Source organism: Pelodiscus sinensis, chromosome 5, assembly GCF_049634645.1.
Source record: "Pelodiscus sinensis isolate JC-2024 chromosome 5, ASM4963464v1, whole genome shotgun sequence".
NCBI lineage: Eukaryota > Metazoa > Chordata > Testudines > Trionychidae > Pelodiscus > Pelodiscus sinensis.
In genome coordinates, this window is record NC_134715.1 from 87,039,425 (window position 1) to 87,063,832 (window position 24,408).

The 24,408-nt window shown below is 41.8% G+C and overlaps 1 protein-coding gene across 3 annotated transcripts in view; it reads left to right on the forward strand.

The window, feature by feature from the left end:
- Positions 1 to 24,408, forward strand: part of FRYL (FRY like transcription coactivator) — a 389,109-nt gene that overhangs the window by 24,622 nt on the left and 340,079 nt on the right. For 2 of the 3 annotated variants that reach the window (XM_075930454.1, XM_075930452.1), the window contains one exon: positions 9,359 to 9,568. The gene's annotated coding sequence lies outside the window, so the exon portion shown is untranslated. Of the gene's footprint in view, positions 1 to 9,358; positions 9,569 to 19,826; positions 19,976 to 24,408 lie in introns of all 3 variants that reach the window. The other variant, XM_075930453.1, reaches the window with a different exon arrangement.

Consider the following 24,408-nt stretch of genomic DNA (forward strand, 5'->3'; position numbering starts at 1 on the left):
CACTGTATGCGTACTAGACATTTGAATTTTTTTCACAGTTTGTTATAGCTTTTACTACTGCTACTTGTAAGTATTTTGCTGTGTGTGCATTTCATTATGTATCAGTTGGGTCTGTAAGGAAGACATTCCCTTCTGTTGTCAGACAAGGACATACAACAGGAACATTGTTACATCGTCAAAACTTGGGTTAACAAGTTTTCCCTCTAGACTTTTTGCACACTGCTCAATTTCTCTTTCATATTCTTTATTCATCAATTTGTCTGAGAGATCTGCTCTGTTGGGTAAACTGTATCCTGGTCTTAGTGACTGAACCATGTTAATGAAGTGTGGACTCTGTCATATGGAGAGAGTTTGTTGCATAAACAAACTGGGCAATTTTTTCATCTATTAGCAACAGATTACCAAAAGAGGTTTTTTATCACAAACTTTTTCTATGGTTATTTCTGGATGATGGAGACCTCTTTCCCCCCTTTTTGCTACAGATGATTACTGTGGCTATGTGACGTGACATGATGACTGAAATCCTATCATTGGCAGATAACTCTGGAACTATAGACTATGATGGTGATCTTGAAGATGGATAGTCTTCAGAATCCTATATGTTGCGGATGGATTCTACTAAACAAAATAAGTCAATGCAGTTATTTAATAATTATTACCATATTGCTTATTTAGTATTACTCCCTGCATTCACTGACACTCAGTACTACTTTAAAGGTGAAATTGTGAAGAAAGATCTTCCTACTTCAGCTGTTTCTTTGATCACAACTGCATCAAAAATGATAGTACCATAGAATTACAACTATATTATTTTTAAAGAATAGTCCAGAAGGAAGACAGGCAATCCTTAAAGAAATATGTAATAAAAAAGTTTACCAACCTGAAGATACTGCATATTCAGAAACGTTCCTTTCATTGTCTTCAACTCAGCTTCCTCCTGAGAGCCACTTTTGATGATGTTGTTTCATTTGGGCAACCAGGCCTTGCATTTCTTTGTTGCACTGTTTGCATTTTGCACACGTGCCTGTCTTACCCGCAGGTGGAGGGACGTCATTAAAATATTCCCAATTTGGGTATCTCTTCTGGCCTTCCTCCATTAATAGGTTTTCCCTTCTAATGAGAGAATGGTATGATAGATTTCAAATCAATGAAAGCTATGTGCAGAAAGACCTTAAAACTTCTGAAAGATGCTGCTCAAACCGTTTGCTTTTTGTTTCTACTGCCTGTCCCTCCTTTCTAACGTTTATCTCCAGACTTCTTCTCCTTGTTGAAATCTATTCTGCCACCAGCAATCTTCTATTCATTGAACTTTCTGAAACTGTGCACTTTTATAGAGAGGTAAGGGATTAACTGTTTGTACACACATTTGCAGAGAGAAAGTAGGGTTGAGGTCTGTTGTTTTTTCTCTATTACTGTATTTGTTTATTTAAAACACTTTTTTGCTATTAACAAGCATATTTTCTCTGGAGACATAAATCTGCAGTTTGAGAACTACAAACTAAGCATCTATGATGGTATCTTCTAGACTGCGTGCTGAGTCCTATTGGGTAGATAGTAGAAATATGAATATTTACTCTTGCATGCAGTTAACTGATGAGCCCAAGCTCATCAGTTAACAAGCATGATTACATGCAGGCCCCCACCCTGCTCTGTGAACTCCTTGATACAGAGACAGCAGCATGGGGAAGGCAGGCAGGAGATGGTGCTTGTGGGAAGCTGTCTTTTAAGCTGGCTCCCAGTGAGCACTGGCCTCCGCCTGGCCCTCTCCATTCATGTAAATGTGTAATTCCTGAAAATTTCAGTGGTTACACGTTTACATAAATGTATTTTAACATTCCTAGTAGATAGAAAGATTAACCTAAATAATTTATACAGAAGCCTCTGGAACCTGATAACATTGGGTCCCTCATCCATGAACTATTGGAACTCCTTTACAAAACTTTTTTCTTAAACATTACATGAATATATTGTCTCATACTATAGAATTAGAATTTATTATCCCTATTCCATGATGAGAGGCCTTTGAGCTACACTGTATCTTTAGATAGGTTTTTCCTCAAAAAGCATTTAATCAAAAAAATCTGCATTAAATTAAAAAAATTGGTTTTTTTAAATCCATTTTTATCCACTCTGGTCCTCAAGCTGGTGGATTGGGGAATCCCTCTGTGGAGAGACCTTGAGGGGTTGCTCTGAATAATATGGAATAAGGCGCTGTGGACCAACAGTACCTAAGAGAAGGGAAACTCTGATTTCAAACTATGGTACACAGACCCTGCTAAGTCTTCAGGCACAGCAGTCTAGGATGGGGTGGGCAATCATTTTTGGTGGGAGGCCACTCCAAGATTTTGGAAAGTGGTCAAGGACTGCACTTTTCAGTGGAGAGGGGTGCAGGGTCTAGGATGGCGGTTGGACACAGAAGGGTGCATGGGGTAAGGGACTGGAGTGCAGGAGATGGTGTGAGGTCTGAGAGGAAGTTTGGGCAAAGGAGGGGGTTATGACCTGGGTCAGGGGTAGGGGTATAGGGTCAGGGAGGGGGCAGAGTTGCAGGAGAGGATTCTGGCCTGGGAGAGGGGCACTAGGAGGGGGTGTAAAGTGTGGAATGGATCTGTGACCTGGGAGGAGGGGATAGAGGGATTATATGGTGGCCTGGGGGAGGAAGTTGGGGTGCAAGAGGGCCTGGGGTGCCAGAGGCAAGCTCTGGCTAGGAGGCACTTACCTAAGCCTGCAGCAGCCCCAGATCACTTAAAACTGCAAGCTGCTCCCTCCATGTGGCTCTCAGCTCCCAGAGAGGGAAGAGGCTTTCTGCTGCCCCTATCCCCCAGGCCAGTCTGTCAGCTCCTATTGGTTGGTTGTTTCCAGCCAATTGGAGTTGAGAGATTGGCTGGGGTCAGTTCCTTTTGGCCAGTTGTTTCTGGCCAAGAGGAGCTGAGGATTGGGCGGGGGGGGGGGGGGGGGAGGGCAGAGAGATTGCATGCATTTTTCCCCTCCCTGCAGAGCAGAGAGATGTACAGATTGATTTTTAAACCTGCAGCAGCTGTATGCCTGAAGGTCCTGGCAGGGTGGTCCAAAGGCCAGATCCAGTAGCTTGGCAGGCTGGACCTGGCCCTGGGCCATATTTTGCCTAGCTTTGGTCTAGGGGAAGGCAACTTGAATCTAAAACCTGCACTCTCCCTCCAGTGCATGTCACAGTTCCTGTACCTGTGTATGATGGCTGGTATGAGAAAAGAGAGTGGGTTTGGAACTCACAAGTCAGCCTCACTTAAATCTTGAAGTGAAGGTATAGCTCTTGATGTTAAAGATTTTACCTCTTGTTAATGAAAAAGTCATATGGTGATGAGCAAGTGATTTCAGATACAAATGAAAGATACCACTGGAAGCTTCTAGCCACAATCTTGCATATAGATATCCTTTGTCTGCTGAAGTGGAATGACAGCAGCTCCTGTATCCTGCCTGGATGAAAGAGCATCCCTATTTAAGGACAGTGCTGCTTTCTTCTAAAGAAGAGTGGAAGACACAACACTCCCTAAACACAGTTTGTTCCACTTGATTCCTGTTCGTTAACTGTGACCAACTGGATATCCAATTTTTCCATCACAAGAGAAAATCAATGACTAAACAAACTAAACTCTTTGCATCCTAGAATGTTTGCTGACTTCTTGACAGCGATGATGGCCATGAATGCAGGACAGCAATAATTGGTTGAGAACTTGCACATTATGACATCAGTGTTGCAGCCTTAAGTGAAATGTGCATCTCTGGTACTGGCCAGTTCATGGAATCTGGAACAGGCTATTAGTATTATTTTATGGGCTATCCGGATGGGCATCCAAGACAAGTGGAAGTTGGCTTCAACATCAAGATGTCACTAGTTCCCCAGCTTGAATCCCAGCTACATGCCATCAGTCCTTGCTTCGTGACTGCAAAGCTTAGACTGAGGCAGGGACAGTGCCATGTATTTATTTGTTAGTTTATTTACATCCATTTTACCTGCTACAGATGATGAAAGGAGGCTTTCTGTGATTGCCTGTGTGGTGAAGTCCTGACTAACTGTAGCATTAAAATGGTTGTGTGTGTGTGTGTGTGTGTGTGTGTGTGTGTGTGTGTGTGTATAGCTTGTATTTAAAAGATACCGAAGAGATCACTGAATTCAGGCTAAGGTGCTTGGACATCATAGTATTGGAAGCGAGAATCCAAATGGCACCCTCCTTCTTCAAACTTGTGTGCAGCATGAGCTTGCTATGGGGAGTATATTCTTCAAACAGGCAAATAAATACAAAGCAACTTGGATGCATGCTCAGTCTGAGCGCTGGCATATGACTGACTATTTAATTACTAAACAAAGATCTTTCTGATAATCTGATTCATGCAGTGCATTGCACTAGCTCTTGGTCTGACCATTACATGGTACACAGTATCAGAGGGGTAGCCGTGTTAGTCTGAATCTGCAAAAGCGGCGAGGAGTCCTGTGGCACCTTATAGACTAACTGAAGTATTGGAGAATAAGCTTTCATGGGCAAAGACCCACATCTGATGAAGTGGGTCTTTGCCCATGAAAGCTTATGCTCCAATACTTCAGTTAGTCTATAAGGTGCCACAGGACTCCTCGCCGCTTTTGCATGGTACACAGTGTTGTTGTCTTGAGCCTTTGTCCGCCAAAACATTCTGTTGTATGCTGGAAAAAGTTGCATGTAGATAAACTTGAAATGCCTGAGACACAAGCATTGCTTCAATTTAGTTTTGATGCTACCTTAGTCATCAGCAATGAAGGTCCATCCAGTATTGAGGAGGACTGGTTTAACACCAAGCAAACAACCTACAAAACTGCTGTCAAAATACTATGTTTCCAAAAAATGCAAACACAAGAACTGACTTGATGACAAGTACTAAGATGCCCAAGCACTTCTTGATAAGATGCACGTGACATACCTGTCCTGGATCGACAAAGAGACTGCCTCTAGGAAATCAGCATACATTTGAGTTAAGCAGAAGACACGTGTCAAATTATGGCAAATGAGGACCAGTAGAAATGTAAAGTAGTCAAACTTCAAGATGTGGCCAATAGACATGATTTTAAAGCATTCGGTGATGGACTGAAGGCAGTCTATGGCCTTTGCATTGCTGGTTCTATACCAGTACACTCTGGTGATTAAAGATAGTCTTGAAATCCTTGACCACTGGACAAAACATTTTCGCAATTATTAAACCAGACATCAACCTTTGAGAGCAGCATTCTTGAAGCAGCAGAACGATTAACCAATTAAACACACAGTTTTACCAGTTACCATTTAAAATGGGATTTTACATTCTACTCTAGTCTAGCACGCTCTGGTCCAGCAACATCCATTGTGTGACTCATGATTTTAGTGTTGATGCAGGTGTAATACTTCTTGAGCCATGCAGGTCTTCATGGCCCAACAATCAAACTTCCTGCACAAAGACTCTGACCTTGATGCCAGTAGTTCATGTATTGTGGGCTTCAGTTTTGCCAGTGTTAGCCCAACCATGGGTGCTATAAAATACTAACCCTTCAACCATTAAATTCACACATTTTGTAGTCTTTATATAAAATGTCTGATATTCTATGTGAAGTGCATATTCTGTATAAACAAAAACTTGTTAAACATTAGTCATCTGTCATGGTATATGTGCATTAGGACATGGGTCACTCTTCCCCCTCCTCTCCATATGTCAGTCCACACTGAACGAGCCACTGTTTCCTGAATAAGGCAACTAACTATTCAGTGGACCAATGGTTCTTAACCAGGGTCCCATGGGATGGCCATGAGCAGATTTCAGGGGAACTGGCAAAATAAACCAGAAAGTAGTACTAGTATTAGACTCTCTGGGGCTCATGGCTGAAGCAGTTTAGCTTTGTGAGGTCCACTGTCCCATAGAGCCCCAGCCTGGTGTACTGCTTGCTACCCCCTTACACTGTCCTGGCCTTTAATTTATTGGAGATGCAGAAAAAGTTGTAGTGCAGGCAGGCTGTGTAGTTTTTTTTTTATAGCATGTTGTATTTGTTTGGGGAGGGGGATGTTGCAGGGATTCCAAACCAGAAGAAAAAGGTTGGGAATCCCTGCAATTGACTCTGTCATCAAATAACGTGGGTAGACCCATGCCTCATTTACTCTGGACCATCCCAAATAATGCAGAATATAATTTCCTCTTGGGATTTTTTGTGATGTTCATAATTAACTAATATACACAACCTCTCTGAAGTGTGGTAGTGGTATTGTTATACCATGGGGAACATATTAAGAGATTAAGGCCAAAGTTTGCAGAAATGTTTACTGAATTTTGGGGACCTGACTACTTTCAGAGGGGCCACTCCTCTTCAGAGTCAGCTGAGTTCATCCGGAGTGCAGTGATCAGCTTGTCTGAAGATGAGATCCTAAGCATCTAAAATGAGGAGCACATAATATTTAGCCACTTCTGAAACTCATGTTAATCACAGCATCATACTTTCCTTCAGCAGGCCCCTACCTCTTTCATTACAGTTCTTCTAATTTCTGTAGCCTATCAGTTGTTGTCTGTAGCACCCATGTAATTGATTACACAATCATGTCTCATTTGCCATCCATTCTATATACCCAATGAGGCTGATGCCTTTTTGGAGGTATAATGCGTATAGAGAATACCCGAAGGAGAATATGCATATGTGATCACATAACTGAAGACTACATAATGCTCACAGACTGAATAACAGAAATTAAGGTAGAGGCCATACCTATAATTCGTATAGTGAATAGTTACCTCTATTTCAATTCAGTATTAAGAAAAGTGAGTGACCCTTTTTGTAGTTTAAGATAATCTACAGCAGCAAAGGGAATATTTGCTGCTATTAGCGAGCATGTTCTTGGTGTCTGAGATCTGCTTGAGTCTCATGAAATTGCTTGCTGGAGTCATATGCTTATTACCAAGTACTGTAGTATGTGCTGGGTGTAGTGCTAGCTGAGTAAGAGATAATGTAAACCCTCAACCTCCCTACTTTAATTCAGGGCTTGCTATTCGGAATTTTCACATTTTAGATATCTAATTGCACAATTGCTAAACTTACTTTCTTAAAGTTATTTAGGAATCGGGGGCCTTTGAATTAATATGGTAATGTAATTTTTGTCTGAGATTTTAGAGTTAGGGCTGTGTTTGATATTCTTCCCCACTCCACCTCCCAAGGTCATGTCTTTGTTTTGCTGCTATTGTAGGAAGGCTTTCACAATAGGACAAGTCACCTAAAATGCTTGGAAAAAATCAGTATTAGATTTAATCTTATTTCTTCCACTTGATTGTTCAACATTTGGGGTTCCAAAGGAAGAGTGCCTCCTCTTTGACTCTTGCTAATTTTGTTCTGGGTATAGTCAAGGGGGGAATACATTAAAGAATCAAGACAGATGTATCTTTGTTCTGTACGGAAGAAACTCATGAATAGTGAGAGCTTAAAAAAACAAACAAACAAAAACCGGAGGTGACCAGATGGCCCCTTTTTATAGGGACAGTTTTGATATTTGGGGCTTTGTCTTATGTAGGTGCCTATCTCCCCTTCCCTCCCATCCACATTATTCTCACTTGCTATCTGGTCATCTTAATATCACCTAATCTGTGAACCTAAACTATTGCAAACCCTTTTGTGGACCCTTTTAAGTGTGTAGAGGTTGGAGGGGTTGGCCTAAATCTGTTCCATATCTATGTAAGCAAAACCGAAAAAAGTCCACTCCCACAGTGAGATAAGGGTCCACTCTAAGCTTTGCACCAGTTTAATTTTAAAACAACAATTTAAAGTGAAATCTGTGCAATTTTGCTATGAAGACAAGATGTGAGGATGTTTTCTGCTGCCATTGGAGTTAAAATTTTCAGTTTGTTTCAATGGGTTTGGGATCTGGTTCTGACTGTAAGGAGAGCAATGAAGCTAATTCTGCATTAAGTGCTGTTAAACGTACAAAGTAAACAAACTGGAAAAAATGGGGATGCCTCTATGTTTTATTTGAAAGAGCAGTTACAGTAACCTCTCCAATAGGCAAAAATTGGAGAGAAGTAAAATTAATAATAGTGTCCCTTCAAATTTTATAAGGATGTTTACAACTTTTTGTAAAGAAATCTGTCATACTAACAACTTGGCTTGTTTTGTTAAAGCAGTACATTGTATCTTAGTTTATATAACTTGCTTCTAATGTTACAAAACCTTAGGTTTCCTCTGAGCAGACAGCCCCCCCAATTTTTTGGAAATCTCAGTCTTCTGGATGTAATGTACGTTTTAATTTTTTTTTTAATTCTGTACATATTAACTAGATTTTTTTTTATCTTGTGCCCAGGGAAAACTCTTGATTAGGAAGTAGAACTCTGTGTGTGTGGGTGTGGGTGGGTGGGTGGGTGGGTGTGTGTGTGTGTGTGTGTGTGTGTGTGTGTGTGTGTGTTTTAAGTGGATCATGTTTCATAGGGGGTGTGTTTCCCCTGGAAAACTGGTTTCCCATTGTTTACCGCTAAGAGGAAACCAGTAAATGCGTGTTGCCTCTGAACTCTGATAAAATGGTTCTTTGAATACAGTTCTGTTTATATTCCTGTAATCTTTCATACAATGAGCAAAAAAATTCTGCTTATGAGAACTAAATGAACAGGAGATACAGACTGCGGTTGCATGTTAAGACCTGAATTGATGAAAGTTAATTTTCTTGATCTGCCTCCAGGGTAAAATTAATTATTATCCTTAATATTCAGTAAAACAGTGTGTGCTGTAGTTTGGTAGTATAGAAGGAGAACAAAAAAACCCAAACCCTGTAGAGCAGGCAAGTTGCAACATGCGTATAACTTGTAAGCACATTTCCACCGTAGGGGAACCTCTTAAGCTCACAAATTTTGTGAAGCCTCACTAAGTAGACACAGCTGCAGTTAACATTGTGTGTTTGTCATTCTTGTAAAGCGATTAATTCCACAGATACAGTATACATATTCCTGAATAGAATTTCTCTCAATAATGGGAGTTCATATACACTTGTAAATGTTGATGTTTTTCTGTTTCAAATATATGTAAAACTTAATAGGTATACTGTCTTTCTCATGTATTTACACATTTCCATAAAATATGAAACTGAATCTGAGAGATCTGATCCTTTTAAACAGTTGGGATCTGAAAAGATCAGTGTCTAATTTTCTGTTCTAGGAAAAAACTTAATATCTAATTTCTGAAGAAAGATTTCTAATTCTGAAATCTAAGATTTATCTTTTATTGTGGCTTTTCATTTTTAAAAAGTTATGTTTTAAGGTTCCCCATGAAAAATTATGGCTATTGTGATTAACTCTCTCTTAATTGCAACCTACTATGAGAAATGACTGAGTTATTTTCCCCTTTACCCCTCTTTTCTTTCAGCTATTTACACTTCATTTCTTTGTACTGTATCTGGAGACCTTTACCCTTGTTCAGCTACATACCAGGTGACTCATCTTTATCTATACGCATCGTTGTGCTTTGAGGACATGAAAGTACAAATTGGACTCATGGAAAGAACGTCATGATGGATCCGTTTTAAGTGTGGTGCACTAACAGTTTACATTGTTGATCAGCAATGGCTTCCAAGTGGTAAGACCATATTTAGATATTATAATACGATAGAAAAAATGATACTTTTTAGATAAATCATCTGAATACTTTTCCCTACTCCTGTCCCTGCTACCTATATTATTGTATGTGTAACTTTATATAAGAGTTTCCACTAATATTTCGGATATCAGCTGCTGCTTACTTCACATTAAGAAATTAAGGAATATCCCATATCTTATTACTTTTCTCATGTACATAAAGGGTATCTTATAAGGGTAGGGCCTTATAAAACTTGTAGCTCAACATGATTCCTTACAGCTACTGATGCAACACGAGGCATCCTTATTAGTATTCACAAGGCACTTTTAAACTGAAATAGTTGTCCACAGAAGGAGGTGGCATTAACATAACTAAATCCATATATTTAAACAAGTTCTAAACCATCCCTTTTAAAACAATGCACAGTCAGCCTTTCCAGATGATATTGTGAAGGCCAAGACTTTAACAGGGTTAAAAAACAAAACAAAACACCTGGATATGTTCATCAATGGCTGTTAGCCAGCATGGGCAGCAATGATCTTCCTGGCCTCTTCTTGCCAAAAGCTGAAGACTTCCCAGCCAAATGACTGGGACTTTTCAGCTTTTTTAAAAAAAAAAAAAAAAAAGGAGACTAAGGGGGTGTATGATAGAGGTCTATAAAAGCATGACAGGTATGGAGAAAGTAAATAAGGAAAAGTTATTTACTTGTTCCCATAATATAAGAACTAAGGGTCGGTCACCAAATGAAATTAATAGGTAGCAGGTTTAAAACAAACAAAGGGAAGTTTTTCTTCATGTAGTGCAGAGTCATCCCGTGGACCTCCTTGCCAGTGATGTTGTGAAGTCAAAGACTATAATAAGGTTAAAAAAGGGGCTACATAAATTAAGTTCACCAATACTTATTGGCCAGAATGGGTAGGAATGGTGTCCCTAGTGGCTGTTGGGCTGAAAATGGATGACTGCAGAGGGATCACTTGATGATTACCTGGTTCTGTTAATTGTTTCTGGAGTATCTGGTGTTAGCCACTGTCGGCAGACTGGATACTGGGCTAGATGGACCTTTGGTCTGACACAGAATGGATGTTTGTATATTAATCTGAGAATGGGCAACTGGGTTTGTATCGCTTGATGATTACCTGTTCTGTTAGGTCCCTCTGGGCACCTGGCTTCTGTGGGAAGACAAGCTACTGAGATAGCTATGTCTTTGGTTTTAGCTGTTCTTACATTCTTAGATGTTGTAATTCGTTAACATATAATGACTCTTACTACTGATAGGCTTTGCTCTTTTTACTGGAGTCATGTTGATGGACCACAACAGGAGAATCTTGCAGTGCTGTTCCCTCTGCTATCCTGTTTATGCAGAGAAACATAGTGCTGGTCCTTATGTGTGTTATGCTCATTAGTCTGGAATTCTTCTTCAAGAGATGTCCCTGATCAATGGCACCGGGAGGGCCTGCACGCGCCGTGCATGCGTGGCCCCAGTGCACTGCTATCAAAAATTTGCTTTGACCTGCTGGGATGCACCTACGCCCACTGTGGAGCACCCCTTGGGATACTCATCTTGAAGAACGTCAGTTACAGGAAGGTGAATAACCTCATCTTTTCTTTGCAGTTAGTCTCTGTTGGGTTTGCATGTACTGTACGTCTCTTTGAGCTCTGTAGTAAAGTTATAACGGATGGTGCAGACTGATGCCTTCCTAGTTTCTCCTTATTGCTTCATGAGCTGAGTCTGAAACTTTGAAGTCCTTGGCTCCTCTTGTGTCACTTCAGTAAACATATTGTAAACTTTGGCTCTCCTTTTGAGTAGTGTTCCTATGGGTGCTCCATTCAGGTGTCGGTGCGTCCTCATGCCGTTGACTGGAGATTTTTAGCCTAGCAGTGCCTTCACACACCGTGCATGCACAGCAACCATCTCATGCTGTTTTCATGCATTAGCTGCACGCATAGCATTAGTGTCCCTCAGTTCTTTTCAGCTTAGAAAAGAGAAGGCTAAGGGGGAGATATGATCGAGATATATAAAATCATGATTGATATGGAGAAAGTGAATAAGGAAAAGTTATTTACTTGTTCCCATAATGTAAGAACTAGGGGTCACCAAATGAAATTAATAGGTAGCAGGTTTAAAACAAACAAAAGGAAGTTTTTCTTCGCACAATGCACAGTCGGCCTGTGGAACTTCTTGCCAGAGGAGGTTGTGAAGACCAGTACTTTAACAGGGTTCAAGAAAGAACAAGATAAATTCATGGAGGTTCTGTCCATCCGTGGTGTCCTTAGCCTCTGTCAGAAGTTGGGAATGCATGACAAGAGAAGGATTGCTTGAAGATTCTCTGTTCTGTTCACTCCCTCTGGGGCATCTGGCATTGGCCACTGTTGGCAGACAGGATACTGGGCTATATGGACCTTAGGTCTGACCCAGTATGGCCATTCTTATGCTCTTTTATGTACCGTCCTTGGCAGAAGATGAAGTTTCTAGCAGTGCTTTCTTCAGCTGAGAAAAAGATAGAAATATATAGTTAGTTGTAGTTTAGTCAGTTTTAGAATTACTAATGTATGTTAGTTATATAGGTTGGACCTTCCTTGTCCGGCACCCTTGGGACCTGACCTGTCCTGAATGAGGGAATTTGCTGCATCAGGAGAGGTCACTGCCACTGGCCTTCCAGGACACACTCCCTCCCTGCAGCTGGCTTTGTTCCACTGCCACTGGACTCCAGCCTCCAGGGCTTGGACTTGGGTTCTGGCTGCTTTGCTTCTAGCACACTCTGCCAGAGATCCCCAGGGATGGGGCTTGATGGCTGTCCCCTTTAGCTGCTGGGTGCCCTGCTGCTGCCTTGCTCAGCCATGACTCCCCAAGGATGGGACTTGCTGGTCCCTCTTCTGCCCTTCCCAGCTAGGGCTCTCTGGGGATGGGGCTCCCAGCTGGTTTGCACTCGTGGGCACTGGGCTCTCTGATCTAGCAATATCTGTGGTTCTGCTGGACCACGAATGTTTATAGACCAGAGAGTCTCAGATTTTGGAGGTTCAACCTGTAGTTTGGAAAAAAAAATCTCTTATTCCATGGGTTTCCTTCATTCATAGAATAATAGAATACTAGGACTGGAAGGGACCTCGAAAGGTCATTGAGTCCAGACTCCTGCCTTCATGGCAGGACCAAATACTGTCTAGACCATCCCTGATAGACATTTATCTAACCTACTCTTAAATAGCTCCAAAGATGGAGTTTCCCCAACCTCCCTGGGCAATTTATTCCAGAGTTTGACCACCCTGACAGTTAAGAACTTTTTCCTAATGTCCAACCTAAACCTCCCTTGCTGCAGTTTAAGCCCATTGCTTCTTGTTCTATCCCCAGAGGCCAAGATGAACAAGTTTTCTCCCTCCTCCTTATGACACCCTTTTAGATATCTGAAAACTGCTATCACATCCCCCCTCAATCTTCTCTTTTCTAAACTAAACAAACCCAATTCTCTCAGCGTTCCTCATAGGTCATGTTCTCTAGACCTTTAATCATTCTTGTTGCTCTTCTCTGGATCCTCTCCAGCTTCTCCACATCTTTCTTGAAATGTGGTGCCCAGAACTGGACACAATACTCCAACTGAGGCCTAACCAGCGCAGAGTAGAGCGGAAGAATGACTTCTTGTGTCTTGCTCACAACACACCTATTAATGCATCCCAGAATCATGTTTGCTTTCTTTGCAACAGCACCACACTGCTGACTCAAATTCAGCTTGTGGTCCACTATAACCCCCAGACTCCTTTCTGTCGTACTCCTTCCCAGACAGTCGCTTCCCATTCTGTATGTATGAAACTGATTGTTCTTTCCTAAGTGGAGCTCTTTGTATTTGTCTTTATTAAACTTCATCCTATTTAGCTCAGACCATTTCTCCAATTTGTCCAGGTCATCTTGAATTATGACCCTATCCTCCAGATTAGTCGCAACCCCTCCCAGCTTGGTATCATCTGCAAACTTAATAAGCGTACTTTCTATACCAATATCTAAATTGTTGATGAAGATATTGAACAGAGCCGGTCCCAAAACAGACCCCTGTGGAACCCCACTTGTTATGCCTTTCCAGCAGGATTATGAACCATTAATAACTACTCTCTGAGTACAGTTATCCAGCCAGTTATGCACCCACCTTATAGTAGCCCCATCTAAGTTGTATTTCCCTAGTTAATTTATAAGAATATCATGTGAGACTGTATCAAATGCCTTACTAAAGTCTAAGTATACCACATCCACTGCTTCTCCCTTATCCACAAAACTCGTTATCCTGTTAAAGAAAGCTATCAGATTGGCTTGACATGATTTGTTCTTTACAGATCTATGCTTGCTGTTCCATGTCATCTTGCCACTTTCCAAGTGTTTACAGATGATTTCCTTAATTAATTGCTCCATTATCTTCCCTGGCACAGAAGTTAAACTAACTGGTCTGTAGTTTCCTGGGTTGTTCTTATTTTCCTTTTATAGATGGGCACTATATTTGCCCTTTTCCAGTCCTCTGGAATCTCTCCTGTCTCCCATGATTTTCCAAAGATGATAGCTAGAGGCTCAGATACCTCCTCTATCAGCTCCTTGAGTATTCTAGGATGCATTTCATCAGGACCTGGTGACTTGCAGGCATCTAACTTTCTAGGTGATTTTTAACTTGTTCTTTTTTTATTTTTATCTTCTAAATCTACCCCTTTCCCACTATCATTCCCTATGTTAGGCATTCCTTCAGACTTCTCAGTGAAGACCGAAACAAAGAAGTCATTGAGCATCTCTGCCATTTCCAAGTTTCCTGTTACTGTTTCTCAGTCCTCACTGACCAGTGGGCCTACCCTCTCCTTGGTTTTCCTCTTGCTTCTAATGTATTTATAAATCTTTTTTTAATGTATTTATAAATCTTCTAATGTATTTATAAGTCGTCTTGTTTCCCTTTATTCCCATAGCTAGTTTGAGCTCATTTTGTGCCTTTGCCTTTCTAATCTTGCCCCATGCATTCCTGTGCTGTTTGCCTATATTCATCCTTTGTAATTTGTCCTACTTTCCATTTTTTATATGACTCCTTTTTTATTTTTAGATCATGCAAGATCTCGTGGTTAAGCCCATGTGGTCTTTTTGCCATATTTTCTATCTTTCTGACATATCTTGCTTTTGGGCCCTTTACAATGTCCCTTTGACAGACTACCAACTCTCCTCAGTTATTTTTCCCCCTCAGTCTCGATTCTCATGGGACCTTACCTGTCAGCTCTCTGAGCTTACCAAAATCCGTCTTCCTGAAATCCATTGTCTCTCTTCGTTTGGTTCTTGCTCCAAGTTCTTAGCCCCAGTCAGCATTATGCCAGGCTCCCTGGCTTTAAAAAATGATTCCTGCAGATACTCGATATCCATCTCAGATGCACATGCCTTATGTGTAAAGTGCCTAGGTGAAGGCCATGTGGCACAGCAGTGCCCATTTTTCCAAAGTATGACTGCCAGGGCCAGTAAGGATGTGAAATAAAGCTCAAAAATTTTCTCTGGCAGAAATCTCTTCAACTGCCAGAAGCCAAAACAGCGGCCCCCTCGAAATGTGTAATACCGAGAAAAAGATGCCCATAAGGTATTCACATAAGTCCTGGGCCTCTCCAGTGTGTTCCCTGTCTGCCATGCTGTCCTCTTCATGAGCCGGGTGCTTACTGGTGCTGTCCATATCCAGCACAGCACATAGACAAAAGATGGCACCGACCAAAGACGCTGAGCCAAAACCCAAAAGAAAGGGCACCAGGCTGGCACTTAACACTGGCACCCATGACTATACCACCTCTTCTGGTGCTGAAAGATACCACAGCAGCACAACTACTGGCCTCTTGGCACAGAACGGCACCTAAGCAGGCACCTTCAACTGCAGGCGCCAAAGTATAAATGGAATGAACCTCAGCCTCAGCATCGGACACCACCATCATCGGTGCCTTCCTCTCACCAGTGCTGACTAATAAGACGCCTCCCCATTTCCCTAGGATTGTGGAATGTAGCCCTCCGAAAACATCTTGTTCCCTCCCATGACATCATCTTCAGGTACCAGACCTGGCATGGGACAGGACAGTCCATTTTGCTCACTGCATTCCTCACCAGGAGCTTCAGTGAGCTTGTGGCACTCAAGCAGTCACAGACCTTCATACTACTCTTTCCAATTTTCTTGGCTAAGTCATCCATGGCCATATCTGCCCCAGCAGTATCAACCCCAGTGGCCACTCTGGGAACCATGGGGCTAATATCGCTCGTGACCATGTAATTGGCAGTGATCTTGCCACTCAACTGTGCCTATCCTGATGCACACCCCGATGCTCACCCCCAGCTAAATCTCCTCCACAAATGATTCAGTCCACTCTAGCTCTCTCTCCTCCTTTTCCCCCGCTTCCTCCGCTGTCAGCCACCATTCAAAACATTCTAGTAGAAGAGGATGATTACATACCTCAGTTGGACTCAGACAACCAGTGCCCTCTTGAGCAATCTTGGTCCTCCCCAGGTGAAGTGGTGTTGCCATCCTCTTCTTCTCCATCAGCTGATGACCTGAAACAATTTCAGGAGTTATTCAAAAGGGTAGCGCAGTCACAAGACATACCCTTACAAGAGAGTCAGGAAAACCAGTACAAACTAATAAGGAGTCTATAGCTTTCCATGTCTTCCAACATGGCATTACAAACAAATGGCTTTCATATGACAAATGAGTCCATCATGGAGCTCCCAGAGGCTATATAGAAAATGCTGGCCTCTATTCCACCCCCCAACTTCAGACCTGACAGAAAATGTTTTGTCCCTGTGAAGGACATGGATTTCCTGTTGTGGTGTGGTTTTTTTGCATCTGCAGCCAAATTCTTTAGTTGTTGATTCTGTTCCCCACTAATCGCAGTATAGATCAACTCCCCAGGACAAGGAGCACAAAAGACTAGACATCTTCGGGAGGAAGGTCTTCCTCAGCTATGCTCTAGTTTGGAATTTCCAACTGCACAGGCCTCTTGGAATGACTATTCCAATTACACCAAACTTCAGGAGTTGCTCAGTGACCTCTCAGAACAAAAAAAAAAAAAAAGGCTACAGGTGCAGTCCATTATGAAAGAGCCAATCCATTTCCTGCTTGGCACTTCAAGTGTTGATGGGCGTAGCAGACACGGTGGCCTAGTCAATGGCAATGGTGATGGTTATGAGCCATGCTTCCTGGCTGCAGTCATCTGGTGTTCCCAGGGAACTGAAAACCAAAGTGGAGGATCTGTCTTTTGATAGAGCTCAACTATTCATAGCTAAACTCCATTCAATGAAAGATTTGCATATAACCTGTTGCATAAAAAAGCCTCCACCTGAGCTCACTAGATTTATATACATAGATTTTCTAAAGCTACACCAAACTGTAAAGTCTAAGGTTTTAAACTGCAACTTATTGTGATCCTTGTCAGTCTTTGCAATCTGTTTAACTCTCAAACTTACTGTAAACTGCAACTTTGTAATCTTTGTAACATGCAGCCACCTTGCTTGTAACTTTCCCTAAGGTGCATTCTCCCCTGAGTGAATGGAGAGAGAGTGTGAGTGTGTTTGAAGAAGGCTTGGAACAATGGACCTCATGGCAAGGAGTCATCACAGTCTGGGTATGCTTTCTGCTGGATAAAGGGAAGTCTGGGCATGCTCCCTGATGACAAGGTGAATGAGTCACAGGAGCCATTCAGACACTATATAAAGAGAAGGAGCACATGTGAGACTCTCTCTCTCTCTCTCTCTCTCTCTCTCTCTCTCTCTCTCTCTTTTTTTTTTTTTCCTTCCACTGATCCTGAGAAGCTCCCCTCCAGTGTCTTTCCTCCTGACCAGCTTCCCCAGCCCTGATGAGGAGACAGACCCCCAGGATCCACATGCCTTGCGTCCTTCTGCAACTTATATGTCTGTGTAAGTGTGTGATTGCCTGAGGGAAGCAATGAATAGGTGTGAATGAGTGTGTGCTTGCTTGTCTGTATATGTGTGTGTGAGAGAGTTCTATCTTCTTTAGCTTAAACCTTTGGTGGCTGCTTTCATGGGGGCATCACTGGACTCTGTTCACAGCAAGAGCTTATTTACCTTTTGAGGTTACAGGGCACAAGTACTTTCATAAGCCAGGTCATTCTCAGACATCTGACTTCACTTAGAACTTGGTTTTCTCTTCTTGGCTACATAGTCTTATGCATCTATGACATGATTTCCCAGGCTCAGCCTTTGATTGCTAGCCTGTTCTGTGTCCTCACCAGAGAGATTCAGAATCCATGACAAAGTGACCTTTCAGTCCAAGATTTTGGACACAATCTTGTCTGGTGGACAAATACAGGGGAAGTTTGGTTGGGGAATCCCTTTCCTTGCACCAGCTCCCATTGCAACCATCATTACAGATGCCCCTTTGAAGTCCCAAATTCATATGTTTACTAGAACTGAGGTTGATCCATGAGCCTGTGGTGTCTTCCTCTGATCCCAGTATGTCTGAATAATATCTGACAAGATGACAGCTAGCTTCTGTATTAACAAGTAGAGGGGAACAAGAACCCTCCCTGTCTACAGAATCTGATTTTTTTTTGGGGGGGGGAGGAAGGGGAGGGAATGGTGCATAAGTCATCAGATAATCCTTTCAGCAGTATATTTACCTGGATGCACAGCTCTCTAATCTCTGCAGATATGTATTTTGCAAACTAAAAATGGGATATCCACAATTTGGGTGAAGACCTCTGTGTAAACCAGGGGACATGCCTTTTCTGGACCCTTTCCTCTATACTTCTCCAGAACCGCTTCATATTATGAGTGAGGTATGCTTTCCCTCCTATTCCATTAATATTACAAGTCTTAAGAAAAATCTGTCTGGACTCAACTGATTCTTATTGTTTCCAGCTGGCTGAGACAGTTCTGGTTTACAGATATACTGAAGCTCTTGGCTCATCCACTTACAAACTCACTCTCCTTTCCTGCCCCTCCCCCATTTCTGGACCTTTAAATGCATCCCAATCTGAAATTACTGCAACTGAAAACATGATATTTGGATGGGCATTGGATTAAGAATGTCCATGTTCTAGAATTGGTTCAATCTACCATAGGCACTCTCCTAGGAGATGCTATTCAGCAAGATGGAGGCATTTCTTCTCTTGAGCTCAGCAACACCACTTATCTACAGAATTTGCTGGGATCTCTGTCCTGAAAATATCTGCTTACCCTGAGGACTTGGGGTTTATCTCTGTTCTGGTTAATTTAGTAGCCATCAATGCTTTTCAGTCTCCAGTGAATACTTGCTCTTATTTAAAAAAAAAATAAAATAAAAATAAACATTTAAAAAACTGCCTTAATCCTTCCCACCACCATTGGTAAAGACTGTGCCCCAGTGGAAACCCAGTTTTGTTCTTTTTGTCTCTCACCAGACCTCCCTTTGACCTTCTAACCACATGATTTATAGCCCCATCTGTCAATGAAAGTGGTTTTTCTAATTGCAGTCAGCTAGAAGAGGTATTGAGCTTGCTACACTCATGACTGACCCTCCGTATACTATCTTCCATAAAGAGAAAATCTTGCTACATGCCCACCAAAGAATCATTCCAAAAGTAGTTGGCATTTTATGAATCCAGTCATCCACTTGGCGATCTTATTGTTGCCTAATCCTCATGACACAGATGAAGCGAGGTGAGTTCCTTCTCTGGATGTCTAAAGTGAACTGACCTTTTGCTTACAAAAATGTTCTTAAGACACCTCCATCTGTGTCGCTATAACCGAGATCAAGGGGTCAAGCAATACTGGTGCAGACTTTGAAAATGGATATCTGTTTTGTTATCCTTTGCTGTCAACTAGCTCACATCTCTGCACCCTTCCCCTCCCCCCCCCCCCCCGCCACCTTCACACAAGCAAGCACAAACACCTCTCCATCTCTGAAACATGTACCTCTACTAGAAATATGTAGGCATCTACTTGGAGCTTCATGCACGCCTTCATAAGTCATTACTCCTTGGTTCAGTCTTGTACTGCAGACATAGCTGATTGTAATACTGCTGTCTCCACAGCAATCACTTCTGCGTCCTCACACCCACCTCCTGTTTTGACCACTGCTTGATAATCTCCCATATTTCAAATACACATTGGAACCACCACTCTAGGAAGAAATGGAGGGTACTTATTTGCCACTGAGGGTCTTTGAGATGAGTGGTCCATTTAGCTACCCACCTTCCATCTCCTCTGCTGTGTATCAGTTGGATTTGTCATAAGAGTAGGAACTGTAAGGGTGTTGATTCATCCTGTTCTTTATCACCTCAGTTTGGAGCATGACTTTAGCCATGGCATGTAAGGAGACCAGTGGACACGGCTTACTATAAAATCATGGACTTGTATACATGCTGCACGTACATATCTTATATGTGAAATACAGATAGGAACCATACACCTCAAGGAACCTCCAGTTACAGGTGAGTAATCTACATTTTCAATCTTCAGAAAATCTTGCTTACAATTGGATCTCATTGCCTACTCTGATAATAAAGTGTGCTGTTTTTTTTAAACAGGAGAAGTATACAACCATATGGAATTGATTCTGATCTGTGGTGGTAAATTTAATGCCCCAGTGTGCTTTATTCCCAAAACTTGCTTTTGGACACTAGTCTTCATTCCTGATCTGCTGATGAAGTTTTAATCCTTGTATCTTTCCTCTCAAATCTGTTATCTGATGGATTATTGACTCATTGTCAAAGTAGTGAATTCAGAGATGTGGAAAATGATGGTTGGAACTTGCTACCTATTGTTTAGAATCATAGAAATGCAGGAGCAGAAAGGATCTGTATAGGTTCTCTAGTTCAATCCTGTGTACTGAGACAGAGCTATTTGTAATCTAGATTTTAGACCATCCCTGACAGGTGTTTATCTGTTCTTAAAACCTCCAATGGCTGAGACTTCATAGGTAATTTATTCCAGTATTAACTATTCTTACAGTCTGGAAGGTGTTTTCTTTTTTCCCTCTTAATATCCAACCTTAATTTCCCTTGCTGCAGTTTAAGCCTATCCCTTCTTGTCTTGTTCTCAATGGATAAGGGGAACAATTTAACACACTGTCTTTCAAATAACTTTTTACATACTTGTAGACTGTTACCATTTCCCCTCCAGTTTTATCTTCTATAGACCGACTAACCCATTTTTAACAAGATTGTGTCCAAACAGTCTCTGAAGAATGGGTACCTCTGTGGTTGTGCTCCTCCTCTAGCCCTTGTAGTTTAGGAATGAAAGTTTCAGTTCCCACTCCTTTTGAAGCCACATAGATCTCAAGATAAGAACAGCCATACTGGGTCAGACCAAAGGTCCATCAAGCCCAATATCTTATCTTCCGACAGTGGACAAAGCCAGGTGCTCCAGAGGGAATGAAGATAATAGTGATGACCAGAGTCATCAAGTGATCCTTCCCTTGTTACCTGTTCCCAGCTTCTTACAAACAGAGGCTGGAACACCCTTCCTATTCATTCTGGCTAATAGCCATTGATGAACCTATCTCCATGAATTGATCTAGTTCTTTTTTGAACCCTGTTAAAGAGCTGGTGTTCACAACATTGTCTGGCAAGAGTTCCACAGGCTGACTGTGTATCAATTAGCTAGGTAGAATCCTTCTCCAAACATGCACAAAGTTTATTGTACAAAGAGAAGATGAATGTTGCATTGGTGGCTAAATCTTAGTTTTTAACAAACTGCCAAATCTGAGATTTTCAACTTGTTTTGCTACTAACTTCAGGAAAGAAAACATAGGAACCAATAGTAAAATGGATTGGATCACGTAGTTCCCCACCAAAGCACTTGTTTGCAATTAATATCAGATTTTCCATAATGTAACGGTGTTGCAACGTTATGTTGAAAATACAAGCAAATTCTGTAGGCAGTGAATTGGTTTAGCATCAAATTTTCTGTTTTGAGCCCTAAGATGTTTTAAAATACATTTTAAATTCATATGTATACAGAAATATTTGAGGCATACTGATTAAAGAAATATACATGTTAATAAAAAACAGAGTAACCTGGGTGTTGTATTTAAATATTTAGATAAGAAATAGGTCTTAGATATTTTTCTTTTCATAGACTGCACATATATATTTATCTAAATCTGTGTATTCTTGAGGAGAGTACTGGTAAGTCTCACATTCTCTCAAAAAAATCATTACTTAAAATGGCAATAGCAAACATTTAGGTTAGTTCTCCTTTGGGTGATTGTGCACATATATATTCGACTGCCAGTGTATGAGCACCCAGTCCACTCAGGTTTGACACTTTTTCTAGTAGTACCACTAGGCAGTGCAGGTACTCCTATTCTTCTTGTGCTCTCAGGTGGTGGCATGAAGGAGGTCTGTCCACCCTCTCACTCCCAATTCTCTGTATCATTTGTTTTAGTTAGCAAGCATCTTTTCACTTCTAAAGTTACATCTGTTAATAGTTAGCTTAGTTAGTTACAGTTGAGTAGTTATTTGGAGGCTTTTAATAGGGATTTTTCCATAAGTGTTAAGCTGTGTGCCATATGCTGGGATACTCTTGCCATCATAGATAGGAACAAGAGTTACATAAGAATGGCCATTACCGGGTCAGACCAAAGGTCTGTCTAGCCCAGTATCCTGTCTGCCGACAGTGGCCAGCACCAGATGCCCCAGAGGGGGTGGATCCAACACAATGATCAAGCGATTTGTCTCCTGCCATCCTTCTCCAGCCTCTGACAAACAGAGGCCAGGGACACCATTTCTATTCCCTAGCTAATAGCCTTTGATGGAACTAACCACCGTGAAATTATCTAGCTTCTCTTTAAACTCTGTTATAGTCCTAGCCTTCACAGCCTCCTCTGGCAAGGAGTTCTTACACGCTGTGTGAAGAAGAACTTGCTTTTATTAGTTTTAAACCTGCTACCCATTAACTTCATTTGGTGTCCTCTAGTTCTTCTATTATGGGAACTAATAAACAACTTTTCTTTATTCACCCTCTCCACACCACTCATGATTTTATATACCTGTGCTTTATTTGCTGTGGTGAGGGACAAATGCCTGTACCTTCTGCCCCACCTTGACTAAAAGACAAAGGGATTTTTGTCTTGAAGTTCATCTTATGGAATAGGTGAAATGTCCTGCTTGTAACCAAGCCCCAACTGTGAGGCAGGGGACTTAGAAATAACGAAGAACACCACTCACTGCTTTTAATTCAAAGCACTAGTTTGGTGACATATATCACTCTTCGCTGGCAGCTTTGTTGATGCACTATAGGTATTATATGTTGACAGGAAGTTATAGGCTTTCTCCCTGTTAGCTTTCTGGTAGGTGCTCTAGTATAACTGACCTCATTTGAAATAGCACCATCAACTCTGGTTTGTTGAGGGATGATGAGACTGGTGTCTCCACCTGTGCCTTGTCCTCCTTCCTTCATTCAGCTGATTCAGTCTACCTTGACACTTGACATTTTTATGCATCTCTGTGGTGGGTGCTCTCCTGTAGGGCTTCTTGTCAGTAAAGGATTTTCCTTTCCCTTTCCCTTCAACCAATCCTAGTGTTCTCTGCTCCAGCTATGCATTTGGAATTGTTGATTCACTCAGGGGCATCAGCGATGTCAGTTCTATCTCAGAGTTGTCTTTCTGAGCCATTATCCTGGTACCAGTCACTTACATGGGTTCCAGCCGCCTCAGTCGTCTCTTTACTTGGAGCTCAATGTGTCTTCTATATCTAGGCCACCTACCAAATGCCTATACTTTTTTCTACATCCACACTGGGAAATGCTGCTTTCACTTCAGACTCTTAAAGGGATGAACTTGTTTCACTTTTGAGATCAAGCACCTCTATGTGGAGTCTACAGCTGGGAAATCTAAAGGCCAAGTTCTAGTTTTCCTAAAGGGGAGTTCCAGCATAGTGTCCCCTGCCATACATTGTTCAGACTACACAATATCCTCTGTGATATTATTGGTTTTGGGGTACTTAAAGAGACTGTAGATCTCCACCATGGTCACATTCTAGGAGGAAGTCTCCTCCAATCAGGAAACCGCTGCATAGGATCCTGCTACCGTCTGCTGTGCTGGGCTCCCTTGAGGAGGGAAGAATTGATGGAAGAACCCTCATATGTTTTCCCTATTGCTTAATCTTCAGATGCTGATCCGAGGTGCCATGGCTTTGAAATGTACAAGAGCCCCCACGGTGGACTCTTGTGCATTTCAAAGCAGGCACACTGTACAGGAAATTCCATCGACTAGTCAATTAACCGCATTTTAACACCCTTAGTTTCATCAATCCTGTCCTAATACCTGTTTCAGGGATAAAAAATTAGAGAGGTTAGATTTATACAACTTAAAGGCTCATTCCAATGCTATTGTCTTGGCAACAATGTGTGAATTGCTGCTTCATCTTCCCCATCGTAGAATGTGATTTAAGTTCCATGAGCTTGAGGACAGGAAAACATAGACTTTACAAATGCCTTCTGTTCCAGTGGAAGAAATATCCCACCCCATTGGATACTTCGTGTTGTTCTACAAACTGTATGACCCTCCCTTCTTTGGAAGTGCTGTTAACAATGTGCAAAGACCGCTTGTGCCACACATGTGTAGGGATGTGAATGACTAGTCACTTCCACCCCCCCTTGCAGGAACGGGGTGCAAGAGGAGAGGGCGCTTCAAAGCGGCAGCACCACATGGAGCTTTAAGTCTCTAGCTGACCCTGGCCTCCATGCAGAGCTGCTGCTTTGAAACGCCGCGGGGAGCACCAGGCCACAGGGGGACTACTTGATTTCCCTGCTGTCCTGGTGTTCCCTTTAGTGCTTTCACCTTTGAAGTGTAGCAACAGTCCAGTGGATGCAAATTTCATTGATTATTCAATTGCAAATTAATCTAAATTTAACTTCCCTA